At 43.4% G+C, this 17,903-nt stretch overlaps 1 protein-coding gene across 2 annotated transcripts in view; it reads left to right on the top strand.

Moving 5' to 3' along the window:
* The first annotated feature begins 14,868 nt into the window (after positions 1-14,868).
* The window catches only part of LOC124798206 (V-type proton ATPase 116 kDa subunit a 1), a 660,233-nt gene continuing 657,198 nt past the window's right edge, over positions 14,869-17,903 (top strand). Inside the window, exon 1 of one of the 2 annotated variants that reach the window (XM_047261510.1) lies at positions 14,869-15,024. The gene's annotated coding sequence lies outside the window, so the exon portion shown is untranslated. The remainder of the gene's footprint in view (positions 15,025-17,903) is intronic. The other variant, XM_047261508.1, reaches the window with a different exon arrangement.

Consider the following 17,903-nt stretch of genomic DNA (forward strand, 5'->3'; position numbering starts at 1 on the left):
CTGTAACAGAAATAAAGGGGGCATGGCGGCATACATGGTTCAAATGGCTCTGAGCACTATGGGACTTAACTTCTGAAGTCATCAGTCCCCTAGAACTTAGAACTAATTAAACCTAACTAACTTAAGGACATCACAGACATCCATGCCCGAGGCAGGATTTGTACCTGCGACCGCAGCGGTCGCACGGTTCCAGACTGAAGCGCCTAGAACCGCTCGGCCTCTCCGGCCAGCGCGGCATACATGATCGTAACTTTAAAATTTGGTATATATAGATCGTTTTTCATTTGAAACCCTATGATGTATGTGTCAATGTTGTCAAAAGAAGAGTATAGAATTTAATAAAGTCATAAAAATTTCGATTTTTCCCCCATTTATAAGTGCCCTGTATCCTTAATACTTTCACCGCAAATATTGCGGAAATGTAAAGTGCTACTGATGGGCGGTTTTCATAGAATGGATTGATAGTCAGGACCTCGTATTGTTAGCCAGTAAACAGTCTGTAGTAATACTTACAAAGTGTATTTTTTGTGCAAACATACACTTTTTCAAATGGAACAATGGGTCTTGACACTAACACACTAAAAGTAGGGTAAATTAGAATGTCAGTGGTGTTTGTTGCAGAGTGTAGAGCGAGATGTTTACGAGATATCGTGTTTTGAAAAGCGCCCACACTGACGTTTGTTTGCGCCCAACCTGAATTGCTAGACACGATGTTGTTATACTCGTATTTGCTTACAGTGTGCTTGTGTGTTCCTTGAGAGCACTGCAACTTGCTAATTAATGTGTGTCAGTCCAGGTAGTAGATCGTGCGTGGACGATGGGATTCATCAATACAGAGAAACCCGACGTGCTCAAGGTGTACGGAGAGTGTAGGAAGAATGGAGTTCGTTCTTGTACGATTCATGCGGAAAGATATCCTAATACACATCAACCAACTCTTCTTTAATCAGTTACGTGAAAGTGGTAGTGTGACACCTAGACAACGTAACAGAAGAAAACAAGTGTTGACAGAAGAGGGGGAATCTATGCTCTTGCTGCTGTTGCATTTGATCCGCACGTTACCTCCCGCGCAATCGCACGAGGAAGTGGCATGAGTCAGGCAAGTGTCCTACACGTTCTTCATCGACATGGGTCCCATCGGTATCACATCTCTCTTCATCTTGAGCTGCATGGAAACGATTATGACATTCGTGTTATGCAAGGGCATTAAGACGGGATTTTCCAGATGTATCATGTATCATGATCAAGCCACACTTACCAATCATGGCCAGGTAAACTATTGGTCTGTGGACAATCCCCGCTGGCTTCGTCAGGTGTAACGTCAATATCCATGGAGTGTAAACGTGTAGTGTAGGATAGTAAACCTTCAGCTCATAGACATGTTTTTCACAGATGGAACGCTGGATGTACACAAGTATCGCAGCATCCTAAAAGACCATCTTCCATAGATGCCTGAAGACGTTCCCCTGCAGGCTAGGAGGAAGCTGTGGTACCATCATGATGGCTGTCCAGCCCATAGTGCACGAAGTACTACAGCATGTCTTACCCAGTTGTTTCCCAATAGTTGGATTGTAAAAGACCTGTTCCTCGCTCGGCCAGTTTGTGGGGCGGCGGATGAGTTTGTAAAAGAAATCAAATTAATTGCTGGATAAACGCTTGCGTGTTGAATCAGTTTCTAGCTTTTAGAATGTTGTTATTGCTGTCTTTTGCCGTTCTCAACACTGGCTCTCTATTTACTCCGTGACCCCCAGAAAGTGATTTAATAAAACTTGGAGCCAGTAAATAGATATCCTAGTGCCCACTTTACCTGAGAATGTTCTTATAGCTGCAGCTTATAGCTCTGAGGAATTAGGAGATTGTCCGGGATTTCTAATCAAAAACGGTTTTCCAAAATAGTTGAGTATATTCTGAAATTCACTAATAAAAACCACAAGTATCCCTACAACCTAACTAACAGAACAGTTCAGAGTCTAATGCGCTGATGCAACTATAAATGTCCGAATCAAATGTTAAAAAAAATGCTCGCCATAATTTGATGAAAATATTTCATCAAACGCCACGCTAAATTTTTGGTAGAATGTCTGTCCCGCGACGGCACGTGAAAATACGACAATACGCAAACTGAAGCTAGATAATGAAAATCATTCCAGAATTATCACTTCACATGAAATGTTTTCATGGTTCCGCGTATCTCTAGTAACTTAATACGGCACCCGAGGCTGTTTGTAGCAGATACACTGATGCGACGCGACTACCGACACAGATGGCGTGTCATTCAGCGTCTGGAGAGAACTGGGGCCTTGCTTCCTCGCGCAGTGTTCTTATATATAAAGCCGCGGTGCGGACGGCGAAGGGAACGCCTGATCTTTCCGGCTCTCTCGACTAGCCGCTGGGCTAGTAACGCACCACTTCAAGTTACATAATAATTTATAGCTTCTTTGGCTGATGGCCGAAGAAGCTCTTAATTTAAACGTGCATTCAGCACGCAGGTAAGTATTGATAATAAAATTTTGACGTGGCTAAGTTAAATACTTTGACGAGAGAATTAATTTAATTGCCCTGCACGCACTAGATGAGCTCTGAACTGGCCCTGTTGAGATCCGCTATCGCTATAATTTTATAGGTATTAAAAAGAAACTTTACACATCTTCATAATCATAGCGGACCTCCAACCTATTTAAATCTAAACAACCTAGCCTTATTTACTAGCCTACTTAATCTATCTTGCTTCCTTCAGTTTTGAGACGAAAACCAGAAAATCATGAATTTCCACTAAAATCTTAATATGTGAAATCCAAAGTACTGTTTTTATTAAATCATTATGAAAGATGAATCTAAATATAAATTTTGAAGTCTCTAGCTCTTTTCTGTTGCGCCAATGATTTTTCCAGAAAAACGTCCAAATCTCGGAAATGGCTGAAGTTATCGAACTGATATTTAACACACATTAATTTAGTAATATTCCTGACATGCTAGAAAAGTTTTAGTTCATTTGCTTGATTTTTAAGGTATTGCGCAACATTTATGACGTCAGAGCTAGTTACAGCAGACTGGCTGGCACACAATGGAAACTGATGTGAATTTACTACAGCGTGAGTAGGCTGCTTCCCTACAAGTTCCCTAGCTTTGACGCGGGTAGACTTCTTTCTGTGAGGATCGCTGAACGACGCTGTCTATAGGTTTACACCAACCACACCCGATGACATGCAACGACATATTAATGCAGCCTGCTCTCCGGTCTCGGCTGATACGCTGGTACAGTGTGTTAAATGTAAGACGGCAGAGTTGTGAGGGGAGCGCGGGAAGAGGAGGAAGCAAGCATTGGCTGGCGAGCGGAGCCGTTGTTGGGGGGGGGGGGGGGGGGGTCAAGACACGCCTACCAGTTCCAGAGCTGGCACTACAAATTGCGCGTCATGCTTACACGAAAGCAGACGAAAGGCTTGGAAGTAAAACTCGCTTTAAATGTTGTTCGTAAACGAAACTGAAATCGTCATGTACATTAAAGTCCATGTATATATAAAAATGAATGTATGTATGTTTCTCTACTATGCACTCACAAACCATTCATCCGATTGCAATGAAACTTTGGTGAGTTGTCCTCTGAATGCCCAAAAACAGTAATAGACAATATTTCAACAGTCAGGTCACTGTAGCATGCATAGCGTAATTGATTAGGTAAAGGCTTGTCATACAGCGGACCCGGGTTAGATTCCCACTGCTTGCAAGTTTTTTTTTATTTCATTCATACTGCCAGGCTTTTGTGGTGATACGCCAGGATGATTCTTGGAAAACTGTTTGAATCTTCCAATGCTACACATGCTTTGTCCTGTGTATGTAGCAGCTCTCACTGAAGATTTGTAAATGGGGTGAAGCATTTTTTTCTGCTCCCTTTCCCTTTCGCAGCATTCAATCACACGCAATATAATTTTGCGAGCATCGCTACGTAATACTGGTTTCCTTCTAACCGTAGGCCTACCGGTACGGGTTGTTGGCGACTCCCGAGATAGCCCAGCAACTGCCTCTTCACTCATTTTGACAATGTTTAGCACAACTGCACAATAAAAACACGCACAACAGTACAGCGCAAAACAATAACGAAGCAGACGACAATGGCTACCTTGTACAACACAGTCAGCTACGTAATGTTGGCAGCAGTCGAAACTGCGTGCCTACCGAAGCCTCCCGACGTTTACCGACTTCTACCGATTCAGGACTAGAGAGAGGTCTGCCATCTAAAAGTTAACACACTGTACGTGTGCAGCAGTCGTTCCATAACAGACTGGAAGCGTGTTATGCCGCTGCCGGTGGTCATTTTGAACACAACCTGTGATGGTCATTTGTCTCGCTACTTGTCAGAATCCACAAAACTAGTGTATGCACGTGTGTTGTTCTTTAGTGTACATTACCACATACATTGTACAAGTGTCGGCGTGGGAACGTTTCAAAACAACGATAACTTGTAAGCAAACGACTCGCACTAGAACCCTGCAACAAACACCGCTGACATTCTTATTTATCTCACTTTTAGTTTGTTAACGTCAACAGGGATTGTTCCACTTAAAAAAGTGTACGTTTGCACAAAAAATATACTTTCTGAGTAATATTACAGTCAGCTGAATGGCTAAAAATACGAGTCCCTGACTGTCGATTCATTCTATGAAAGCCGCAAATCAATAGCACTTTCCATTTCCGCGATATTTGCTGTGCAGTTTTATGTTATTCACGGTGTATATGTGTGGCGTATGGTCTGTCTTTATTATATCCGAAAGAACTGATAGTTATCCACTAAGTAAAATAAAAAATTCTGTACTCCGCGTTTCAAGGTGGGGAGAGGGCAAGTCCCCATATCTTGGTGCCATTCCCCCCCTTCCTTGTGGATGCCTATGGAGTTCTTGCTGCTACATCGTTACAGCATTGTAGCATATCGTTCTGAACAGATACGATACATATACACACATCAAAAAACGTTTTGCATCACCGCTGTTCCCAGAACTCCTGTTCAGAGACGTTGACTGTGGATATTGTATCACAGACACAGTCCCTTTGACTGTTCAGAGATGTCACTAAACCCGCCCAAAGATGTAAACGACAATGCATGAGCAGCGCCTATTAGATGGAGGGGATCCGACAGCCGATCAGTTCCAGTCATTCCAACAGGAAGGAGGTGCACGGCTCATGTTGTCTGTAGTTCAACTATGCCTAGACGGTCGCGTCCGCATTGTTACATTGTGCCAGGAAGGGCTCTCAACAAAGGAAGTGTCCAGGCGTCTCGGAGTGAACCAAAGCGATGTTGTTCGGACATGGAGGAGATACAGAGAGACAGGAACTGTCGATTAAATGCCTCGCTCACGCCGCCCAAGGGCTACTACCGCAATGAATGACCGCTACCTACGGATTATGGCTCGGAGGAACCCTGACAGCAACGCCACAACGTCGAAACATGCTTTTCGTGCAGCCACAGGACGTCGTATTACGACTCAAACTGTGCGCAGTATGCTGCATGATGCGTAACTTCACTCCCGACGTCCATGGCGAGGTCCATCTTTGCAACCACGACACCATGCAGCGCGGTACAGATGGGCCCAACAACATGCCGATTGGACCGCTCAGGATTGGCATCACGTTCTCTTTACCGATGAGTGTCCGCCCAGGTAGCTGAGTGGTCAGCATGACAGACTGTCAATCCTAAGGGCCCGGGTTCGATTCCCGGCTGGGTCGGAAATTTTCTCCGCTCAGGGACTGGGTGTTGTGTTGTCCTAATCATCATCATTTCATCCTCATCGACGCGCAGGTCGCCGAAGTGGCGTCAAATCGAAAGACCTGCACCAGGCGAACGGTCTACCCGACGGGAGGCCCTAGCCACACGACATTTCCATTACCGATGAGTGTCGCATACGCCTTCAACCAGAAAATCGTCGGAGACGTGTTTGGAGGCAACCCTGTCAGGTTGAACGCCTTAGAAACACTGTCCAGCGGGTGCATCGAGATAGATTTTCCCTGGTGTTTTGGAGTGGCATTATGTGGGGTCGACGTGCGCCAATGGTGGTCATGGAAGGCTGTACGATACGTGAATGCCACCCTCCGACCGATGTTGATCTCTATTCCAATTTTCTTGAAAGGTTCCGGAACTCTCGGAACCGAGGTGATGCAAAACTTTTTTTGATATGTGTATAAAGCATTCTACAGATCTGGTTGCTATCATATCCTCAGTGTGGATGTACAACAGAGTCCGAACTATCGCGAGAATATAGAAAGCGATGCGAGTAAATGGGGTACATGGCCAGCGACCCTACTTCGTAGTGTGCGAGAACTTGAGAGTTTGGTTCGGATGCCAAGCGTGATCAGATAGCCGGAACGGTTAAGGTGACCATTTGTGTAAAGCGAGAAATCTGGGTTCGAGTCCCGGTCTGGCACAAATTTTCAGCTTTTGTCACTGAATTTTTTCAATGCCCAATTCCGGCTGACATCGGTACAATATGCGTTAGATGAGTATGTGCCAGGCAAGATCGTAAGAGATGGAAAAGAGCCACCGTGGTACAACAACCGAGTTAGAAAACTGCTGCGGAAGCAAAGGGAACTTCACAGCAAACATAAACATAGCCAAAGCCTTGCAGACAAACAAAAATTACGCGAAGCGAAATGTAGTGTGAGGAGGGCTATGCGAGAGGCGCTCAATGAATTCGAAAGTAAAGTTCTATGTATTGACTTGGCAGAAAATCCTAAGAAATTTTGGTCTTATGTCAAAGCGGTAGGTGGATCAAAACAAAATGTCCAGACACTCTGTGACCAAAATGGTACTGAAACAGAGGATGATAGACTAAAGGCCGAAATACTAAATGTCTTTTTCCAAAGCTGTTTCACAGAGGAAGACTGCACTGTACTTCCTTCTCTAGATTGTCGCACAGATGACAAAATGGTAGATATCGAAATAGACGACAGAGGGATAGAGAAACAATTAAAATCGCTCAAAAGAGGAAAGGCCGCTGGACCTGATGGGATACCAGTTCGATTTTACACAGAGTACGCGAAGGAACGTGCCCCCCTTCTTGCACAGGTGTACCGTAGGTCTCTAGAAGAGCGTAGCGTTCCTAAGGATTGGAAAAGAGCACAGGTCATACCCATTTTCAAGAAGGGACGTCGAACAGATGTGCAGAACTATAGACCTATATCTCTAACGTCGATCAGTTGTAGAATTTTGGAACACGTATTATGTTCGAGTATAATGACTTTTCTGGAGACAGGAAATCTACTCGGTAGGAATGAGCATGGGTTTCGAAAAAGACGGTCGTGTGAAACCCAGTTCGCGCTATTCGTCCACGAGACTCAGAGGGCCATAGACACGGGTTCACAGGTAGATGCCGTGTTTCTTGACTTCCGCAAGGCGTTCGATACAGTTCCCCACAGTCGTTTAATGAACAAAGTAAGAGCATATGGACTATAAGACCAATTGTGTGATTGGTTTGAGGATTTCCTAGATAACAGAACGCAGCATGTCATACTCAATGGAGAGATGTCTTCCGAAGTAAGACTGATTTCAGGTGTGCCGCAGGGGAGTGTCATAGGACCGTTGCTATTCACAATATACATAAATGACTGGTGGATGACATCGGAAGTTCACTGAGGCTTTTTGCAGATGATGCTGTGGTGTATCGAGAGGTTGTAACAATGGACAATTGTACTGAAATGCAGGAGGATCTGCAGCGAATTGACGCATGGTGCAGGGAATGGCAATTGAATCTTAATGTAGACAAGTGTAATGTGCTGCGAATACATAGAAAGATAGATCCCTTATCATTTAGCTACAAAACAGCAGGTCAGCAACTGGCAGCAGTTAATTCCATAAATTATCTGGGGGTACGCATTAGGAGTGATTTAAAATGGAATGATCATATAAAGTTGATCGTCGGTAAAGCAGATGCCAGACTGAGATTCAATGGAAGAATCCTAAGGAAATGCAATCCGAAAACAAAGGAAGTAGGTTACAGTACTCTTGTTCGCCCAATGCTTGAATACTGCTCAGCAGTGTGGGATCCGTACCAGATACGGTTGATAGAAGAGATAGAGAAGATCCAACGGAGAGCAGCGCGCTTCGTTACAGGATCATTTAGTAATCGCGAAAGCGTTACGGAGATGATAGATAAACTCCAGTGGAAGACTCTGCAGGAGAGACGCTCAGTAGCTCGGTACGGGCTTTTGTTTAAGTTTCGAGGACACACCTTCACCGAAGAGTCAAGCAGTATATTGCTCCCTCCTACGTATATCTCGCGAAGAGACCATGAGGACAAAATCAGAGAGATTAGAGCCCACACAGAAGAATACCGACAATCCTTCTTTCCACGTACAATACGAGACTGGAATAGACGGGAGAACCGATAGAGGTACTCAGTCAGGTGGCTTGCGGAGTATGGATGTAGATGTAGAGGTACCTCCCTCGAAAGACTGAAATTCTGCGAGTGAACCTCCATATTCTCTCACCCACAGCTGAACTATTGTTGCTGACTGCTGAAGTAGTTTCTGCTCATTTTCCTACTACATCTGTTAAGCAGAAATATCTTTCACCCTTTTTCACTTTTATACCGTAGATAACCAGTGGACAATGATGTTGTGACAGCCTTGCGGTCGCTGATCGCTAGCTATACGTACATTGAATCGTTAAACTCTGGCCTGTTCGTTATCAGCAGATCTCTTTCCTTCCCTCCCAGATGGGCTATCTAACCAACTGCTGTAGTTTTCGAAAAATATATGTATACGGCGCTTCAAAATTCATTGTGTGTGCCTCCTATTCTAAACGTGTCCGTTTTCCAGTTTGTATTTGGCAGATCGCAATATTTGTGAGCAACTTTCTCCAAGATTTCCATGAAGCGTTCCACCATTTCGATACCTGATGAATGTGGACGGTAGTAACATATGATTACTATTTTAGACCCGTCTTCGCACTAAACTTCACCGAAATTATCTCGCAATCTGATTCCATATGTATCTAATTAGACATTACAGAGCTGTTTCCGGCAGTAAATATGTCGCCAACATTATTATCCAGTCTTTCCTTTCGGTACTGTATATACTTCATTCTGACCTTCATAGTTCACTATTATTTGATTATAGTTTCGATCAGCTTTCTTTCCAAAGTATTCTATGTATCCCATGATTTTTTTTCTGCCTCCAGCACTGGACTGTTGTATGCAAATAGTACCTTGCACTTAGCCAATTGCACAAGCAATGTGGCCAGTATATTGTGATAGCACTCACATGGGCAGATTGACAATGGAGTAAGGTCCCAAACTAGTCACCATTTAAATAAAAACAAACTTCTGTGCAACTTGACGGTTGTAATTTCATTGAATCATAGTAAGTAGCTACCTGTTGCCATCCAGCATTCTGGAAATGAATATTACATGTGTGATAAATGCGGTATGTTTTGATAATTCTGCTTCGAGGTAAACGCAATGTTTTCTTTCTTTTGTTCAGCCAAACCTGTTTTTGCATGTCTGTACCATGGTAAGTAGATTTCCCTTGCTTTACCGTAACAGCACGTGTTGTTTATGTCGCTGTCTGTCTTCTGCAGGTACAGCAGATAATTCAATGAAGTTTGTGATTTTCGTTCTTGTGGTAACAATTTCCATGATTTCGAAACTGTGCATCACCCAAATATTCAGAGATGAAGAAAAAAATAAGAGAATTTTCCAGGCATACTTATTTTTAAAGCAAACACAGACACAAATAATGAGCATTCATTAAAAAAATATGAGATGAATATTATATGTGTGTTTTCACTGTTAATGAGTGACAGGGACTTTGGGGGCCCTACTCTGCACGCTTCTGCTACTAAGTAACATTACTTTTTAATTTTTTTTCCTTGCCTACAATAGTTTTACTCCACATTATTACTTCAGGTAATCGGCACATGGCATGCGGCTTATGTACCCTCTAACACAAAAAAATTATGCACCTGGAAGGTATTACAAAAATGAGACGGAAATCGGTATACGTGAAGTAGATGTACAGACAAATAAATGAATACAATTTCAGAAAAAAATGATGATTTATTCAAGAGAAAGAGCCACACAAACTAAGCAAGTCAGTACCGCCTTGGTCCACCGCTGGCCCTTGTGCAAGCAGTTACTCGGCTTGGCATTGGCTAACAGATTCTTAGGTGTCTTCCTGAGTGATATTATGGCAAATTCTGTCCAACTGGCGCGTTAGGTTGTCAAAATCCCGAGCTAGTTGGGGGGTCCTGCTCGTAATGCTCCACACGTTCTCAACTGGGGAGAGACCCGGCGACCTAACTGGCCAAAGTAGGGTTTGACAAGCATGAAGACAAGGAATAGCAACTCTCGCCGTGCGCGGGCGGGCATTATCTTGCTGAAATGTAAACCCAGGATGACTTGCCATGGAGGGCAACAAAACAGGGCATAGAATATCGTCGACGTATCGTCGAGCTGTAAGGGCGCTGCAGATGACAACCCGACTGGTCCTGCTATCAAAAGTAGTGGCACCCCAGACCATCAATGGTTCAAATGCTCTGAGCGCTACGGGACTCAACTTCTGAGGTCATAAGTCCCCTAGAACTTAGAACTACTTAAACCCAACTAACCTAAGGACATGACACACATCCATGCCCGTGGCAGGATTCGAACCTGCGACCGTAGCGGTCGCGCGGTTCCAGACTGAAGCCCCTAGAACCGCTCGGCCACCAGACCATCAATCCTGGTCGTCTGGCCGTACGGCTGGTGAAAGTCAGGTTGGTATCTCACTAGTGTCCGTGGCCTTTCCAGACGCGTCTTCGGCCTGGAATCTTGTTGACTGGAGTAGAATTGTCTTCAGTGATGAGTCGCATTTCGAACTGAGCGCCCGATGACCTACAATGGCGAGTTGGGAGAAGCCCCGAACAACGGTTGGATACCAAACTGATTGTCGCTCGCCATACGGCCCAACGGTCAGGAGCGATTGTCTGGGATCTACGTCTACATCTACATGGATACTCTGCAAATCACATTTAAGTGCCTGGCAGAGGGTTCATCGAACCACGTTCACAATTCTCTGTTATTCCAATCTCTTATAGCGCGCGGAAAGAATGAACACGTATATCTTTCCGTACGAGCTCTCATTTCCCTTACTTTATCGTGGTGATCGTTCCTCCCTATGCATGTCGGTGTCAACAAAATATTTTCTCATTCGGAGGAGAAAGTTGGTGATTGGAATTTCGTGATAAGATTCCGTCGCAACGGAAAACGCCATTGTTTTAATGTTGTCCAACCCAAATCCTGTATCATTTCTGTGACACTCTCTCTCATATTTCGCGATAATACAAAACGTGCTGTCTTTCTTTGAACTTTTTCGATGTATTCCGTCAGTCCTATCTGGTAAGGATCCCACACCGCCCATCAGTATTCTAAAAATGGACGGACAAGCGTAGTGTAGGCAGTCTCCTTAATAGGTCTGTTACATTTTCTACGTGTCCTGCCAAAAAAACGCAGTCTTTGGTTAGCCTTCCTCACAACTTTTTCTTTGTGTTCCATACAATTTAAGTTGTTCGTAATTGTAATACCTAGGTATTTAATTGAATTTACGGCTTTTAGATTAGACTGATTTATCGTGTAACCGAAGTTTAACGAGTTCCTTTTAGCACTCATGTGGATGACCTCAACTTTTCGTTATTCAGGGTCGACTGCCACTTTTCGCATCATTCAGATATCTCTTCTACATCGTTCTGCAGTTTGTTTTGATCTTCTGATGACTTTATTAGTCGATAAACGGTGCGTCATCTGCAAACAACCGAAGACGGCTGTTTAGATTGCCTCCCAAAGCGTTTATTTAGATAAGTAACAGCAAAGGGCGTATAACCTTGGGGAACGCCAGAAATCACTTCTGTTTTACTCTGACAGGAAATCACAAATCCAGTCACATAACTGAGACGATATTCCATAAGTCATGTCTTTTCATAGAAGGACCCCTTTAGTTGCCCGCCCACACGCTGTAAGAATTCTACGGTCGCAGGTTCGAATCGTGCCTCGGGCATGGATGTGTGTGATGTCCTTAGGTTAGTTAGGTTTAAGTAGTTCTAAGTTCTAGGGGACTGATGACCTCAGAAGTTAAGTCCCATAGTGCTCAGAGCCATTTGAACCATTTTTTTGCCGTACGAGTTCCTGTTGCTTGTTTTCGTGCTTAACAATCTCTACCTTGGCCAGGAAGGTTGCCAGATCTCTCCCCATGGAAAATGATCGGCAGGCCCCTCCAGCCAGCTTGGGATTTTGATGACCTAACGCGCCAGGCGGTCAAAATTTGGAACGATATCTCTCGGGAGGAATGCAACAATCCTGTCAATCAATGCCAAGCTGAGAAACTGCGTGCATAAGGGCCAGAGGTGGACCAAGGCGTTATTGACTGGCTCAATTTGTGACGCTCTTTCTCTTGAATAAATAATCCAAGTTTTCTAAACTTGTAATCATATGTTTCTCTGTACATAACATCTACCTATTTCCGTCCCATCCGGATAATTGCTTACTATTGCATCTTTTTTTCGCGTGTATGTAAATGCAGGGCCGTAACGAGAGCGCCAACGGTGCAGGGACAGTGTGGGAGCAAAAAAACACCAAGGCAGAAAGACGGCTTAAAAACTTACCGGGAGAGGTAGACGTGAGTTCGCCTACCCCATGTGTTCCTACTTTTTGCCCACGCGTAGAAGCGCCTCCCTCAGTCCACGACAGTGGGCGCACGCTGGTGTCACAGTATCATTTTTACAGTGTACTTTCGTCCAAGCAGCATAATAAGGAGAGAGTCTGGTGGTTAACATGGTTTATGTGGCAGCAGTGCGCTTGGTTCACACAGCTGCGTTCTTCTTAAGTCTCTCATATTCGGGCCGGCCGGAGTGGCCGTGCGGTTCTAGGCGCTACAGTCTGGAGCCGAGCGACCGCTACGGTCGCGGGTTCGAATCCTGCCTCGGGCATGGATGTGTGTGATGTCCTTAGGTTAGTTAGGTTTAAGTAGTTCTAACATCTAGGTGACTGATGACCTCAGAAGTTAAGTCGCATAGTGCTCAGAGCCATTTGAAGCATTTTTCTCATATTCGACACTAATGGAGTCACGAGCGTATGCAGAAATTTATCCGTGAGGAAGGTAGGCAAGACTCTATAATTTACACTTATTTTATACAACAGTTCGTTTCGGGACGTGTAATGCCACAAGAACTAAGTTTTATAGTTCACACAAAAAAACTTACTGTATCCCAAAGAAGTGTACGTTATCCACTCAGTAAAATAAAAAAATCTGTACTCCAAATTCCATGGGGGAGGGCAACAAGTGCCCCCTCTTGCGCACCCACCATCTCTCCCCCCTTCCTTACGGACGTCTATGGAGTACTTGTTGCTATTTCGCTACGGTACTGCAACATCTCAAAGGATGATGAGCGAGTGCTGAAGCCGATACGCTATTTCATCGAAAGTTTCCGAAATTTCCCGATTTCTGCCGACTGAGGAGTGTTGCGACACCGTTTGACTCACCATAGTCTGAACTAGAGTGTTTCAGTGTATTTAACAGAATAATAAGTGAAATGGAAAATATATATCGCAAGATTTCATCTGAATTTACTGAACTGCCAGGAAATGCCAAATTTTAGCTCTGTAACTTGTAAACTGTGCAACTATTTTAGTGCCAAATGTAATAGAAGATTTGATACAGTAGAGCTGCTTTCAAGTTCTTGGTGAATAGTTTACCATTTGGCTATTTTTCGATATATATGTTAAGAGATGTATAAACAGACTTCGATGTACCTTTGAGGATATTTAAAGCAATTTCAGTGACTGCAGCATATTGTAGAACAGTGTTTCAGCAAATTAAAAGAGATATCTAAACGTCGAGTGAAAACAGACAATCACATTTGGCTACCTTGTCTATAGGATATGACACAGCTGCTACTAGACTTCAATGATACAATCAGTAAGGTTTTTTCGATCAATCAGGAGAAATCACATTCAGATTACAGTCCTTACTATTTTATTTCTAATTGGTAATTATGATTGCGGAACAAATAAAATATGTTCTTTATGACACTTCATGTTGGCGTCAATGTGTAGTAACTGCAATTATCAATAAAACGTAGATTTTATTTGATTTTAAAAAATTAATTTACTTACAGTATTGATGAATTTAATTTGTTGTGTGTAATATTTTATACCAACGTAGCTAATTTAATTAATATTTTTCAATAACTCGCGGTTATTATGATAACTATTTACAACACTACAAAATGTGCTATATCTGCGTAAAATATTGCGCTAATGTATTTTTGGGGAGAAAGAGTGAGTGGTGGGACGCATCTTTCTCAGGTCTGCCAGAGGCGCTGGATCAGCTCATTACGGCTGCGTGTAAATATAGCGCATTATGACTTAACTTGCTTCGGGTTATTGACGATTGTGCTCATAGGAAGAGCACAAGCAGGCTACGTTATTCTGCAGCTAAAAAAGTTGTTGCAGTTTCTGGCCAAAAAAAAAGATATAGCGTTCACAGTAGCTATATTCAAATTCATCTTAACGTTCTATAATGAATTTGAGACACGTTATCTTCATTTTTCGTATGTATTGTGAACTCAGAGAAAGAAATACTATTGCATAAAGTTACCAGTTTGCACACTACTTTCATAAGAGCTCTGGGAAGACTTTACGCCACCGCAAAAAGTTACAAGTGTAAATTGTGAGAACAGCGGAAAATTTTTTACTTGGAACAAGGGACGCAAGCTGGCCGTTGAGACGCGACCTTCGGTGGTGAATGTGGTTCCACTTGTTGCCGGTGGCGCGCAGCGCTAGACGCGAAAGGCAGTTGGACGACTGTGGCGCTACGGCGGCCAAGGGTGTAAACAGCTGGAGCGCGGGGTCCTCAGTTGTAATGTGGGTACGGTGCTAGACGTTTGGCCACGTGCGTACGACGCGTGTGTTCTGTTGTGTTTATATTTTGCTCCGTTACTGCATTTGTCATCGGACCGTGATTAAAAGAGCCGCTGCCCCCTGTCTCTATTACAGTACAACACGGGTGAGTGTACTTCTTAATGTCAATTGCAATTGTATACGAGTCACAGCGAAGATGCGGATAGCACAGTACAGTAAAAGTGTTTGAAAATATTGCTCAGCACGTACATTCAGCTTATGGCAGTGATACATTCAAATATTTGGTTTATAGTTTATAAGAATCGACAAAGATATTCCAAATTTCATTCAAGCACTGTCATTGGGATATGAGAGATAACATAGTCCAACGCTCGTCCGTCATAGCTTTGTTGTTAAAGGGAAATACCCTTACTTCATAACTGCTCCAAAACACCACCGTGTAAAGATTTTCACTATTTAAAATAGAGCAGAAGCTTAAGGAACTTCGTCAGCTGCACGCCGGGTGACCGCCGCCGCAAAGCAATTGGGAGACAAAGCTACGACAGTTTTCTCTGATTTGGTGAGACTTGTGTGTTTACATTTGCAACATCAGTTTCACATAAAGCTGCTAGAATGTTTGGTTTCGCACCGGCGGGGCTGTTCTCACACGTACATCTAAAATCAGCGCACACGTACTACTTTAGGACGTTGACAGACAGATGTATACATTTTGAAGACAAGCTTTACCACTGAAAGTATAAGATAGCAGACACGTGCAAGTTGTTCGGAACCGTAAATAGTACGTCTAAGAACAAGGATCAAGAGCTGTTCACGGTTTGCTAGATGTAAGTCACTCATTCGTGGACAGTAAATAATTTGTTGCGATCAGCTGGTTTGCGCGCGGTATTGGCGGCCTTTAACTGTTCCACGAAAATTTGGCGTTCGCGAACACAGAGCGCGCGTTCGTTTGTGTGCGTGTGTGTGTGTGTGTGTGTGTGTGTGTGTGTGTGTGTGTGTGTGTAAATCACATTACTTAGGATATAGCAAAGTAGTGGAAATTGAGATGCCTCGTACAAAGATTTTTCTCTTTGCGGTGATGATACACTTGCGGTGTTCAGCAAACTTTGTTATAAGATCGACGTAATGATCAGCCTCTTTAATTATTCGTGACGCGATAATTGTTTAGTAAGGGTTCCGTCATTCGAAAAAGTTCGGCGTCGCTGATTTTCACTTCCATAACGACACTGTACACCTTACTAGATACACGAAACAAGAATGTTGCACCACATTAACTCTCTTATTTAGAACTCTCGTGTTTGTCTTCCGACGGCAGTGTCATTAGTGACGGCCCACTCTACACAGTGCTTGAAATGCATGACGTAGAATATTATTTAAGTGACCTAGAAGTAGCAGCTGCAAAAATTTTTAAGTTTTGTGACTCGTGTTCACAATGATCAAGGATCACACAACCATTTGACGTTACTGAGTTTTTTAACGTTCTACTCACCATCACTTCGGGCGACAGCAGTTTACTATGACTTTCCTCTCGCTTCTAAACAATGACTTTGCCAAACGTCTTCAAAAAATCCGCTGATGTGTATCTGTATGAAAACTGTTTCGTGTTACAGCGATCTCAGGTAGTCACCAAATGGCTCGAGGCGCCACTTAGAAATAAGGGGGGAATATATTACGAGAGATACGTACAGATACATATCTTCCCAAGAGCATTTAGAGAAGTGTGCAAGACTTACTGCTCATATACACTTTTTACGTGAAAAATATAAACATTTTAAAGTCTCCCATTTTCGCTTGTTGCTGCGAGTAAGCGTTTTGGACAGATACTTTCACTAACGTCTTTTTCGCTGCCAAAGACGCGAAGCCCGAGGTTCATGACATCTGCTGCCTTCAAGTAATGGCTGTCACCTACAGGCCATGTGACAAGAGGGGGCGGGGGAGCGAGCGGAGGCGATTTCACCCTAGTTTTATTTTTTTTAACTTTTTTTAGCGAGAAGCCGGTCATTTTCAATAGTAGTAGTTGTTGTAATATTAATAATCACCAGTGCCACAAGTAGTTTCCTGCCGTTCCCTATGTTAGTCTACCCTGTACAGATTATTTTCCTGTCTCCGTAACTACTCGACACTCCACATCCACTTGAACGTGCTCTCTACGTTCAAGCCATGGTCTCCTCCCGCAATTTCCCCCACCCCAGCCACCTCCTTCCATTACCAAAATAAGTATTCCTTTATCTCAGAATATGTTTTGTCAACCTACCGCTTCTTTTTGTATGTCCATCCTTGTGATTGGAGGTCTGCGGGACTTTGACCGTTCACTTATGTAAGAAAATGAAACACCTACAGCCGTCCTTACGATGTCGTTTATTGTATGGCTACAAGATTTGGTGCTTCAGTGCACCATCCTCAGGCCTTAGGTGATGCCAAGAGCGTTAACACCATCCGTATACACTATGTATCAGAGGCCAACATCTATAACTGGTTTTCGCAGATTATCTGTAACCGCAATATTCTCTCTCCAATCATCAACTTGATAATAGATCGTCTGAGAGACAAAATTGCGGTTACAGGTAATCTGCGAAAACCTGTTACAGATATTGGCCTTTGACACATCATATATACGGATGGTGTTAACCCTTTCGGCATCAGTTAAGGCATGAATATGGTGCACTGATGCACCGAAGCTGGTAGCCATACAATAAATGACATCATAAGGACGGCTATAGGTGTTTCATTTTCTTACATACCCCTTCCTTTTGTCTAGTTGCGCCATAAAGACGTTTCCTCTCCAAAAACATACGCTCTTATTTAATTAATCGATCTGTCCATCCGAAGCTACAAGGTATGCTGACAACTACGTTGTTGGGCGCCCTGAATCAAGGTGAATTTCCGCTCTCTAATGACCTCGATATCGACGAGAAGTTAATTTGGTTTTCCTTGGCTGAATTTAGGAGGCTGTCTATAACAGTAGACTTAATGTATGACATTTATGTAAAATTGTCGAAAGTCATATGTGCCACCATAAACTGCTAC

This window comes from Schistocerca piceifrons, chromosome 5 (assembly GCF_021461385.2).
Source record: "Schistocerca piceifrons isolate TAMUIC-IGC-003096 chromosome 5, iqSchPice1.1, whole genome shotgun sequence".
In the NCBI taxonomy this organism is placed as follows: domain Eukaryota; kingdom Metazoa; phylum Arthropoda; class Insecta; order Orthoptera; family Acrididae; genus Schistocerca; species Schistocerca piceifrons.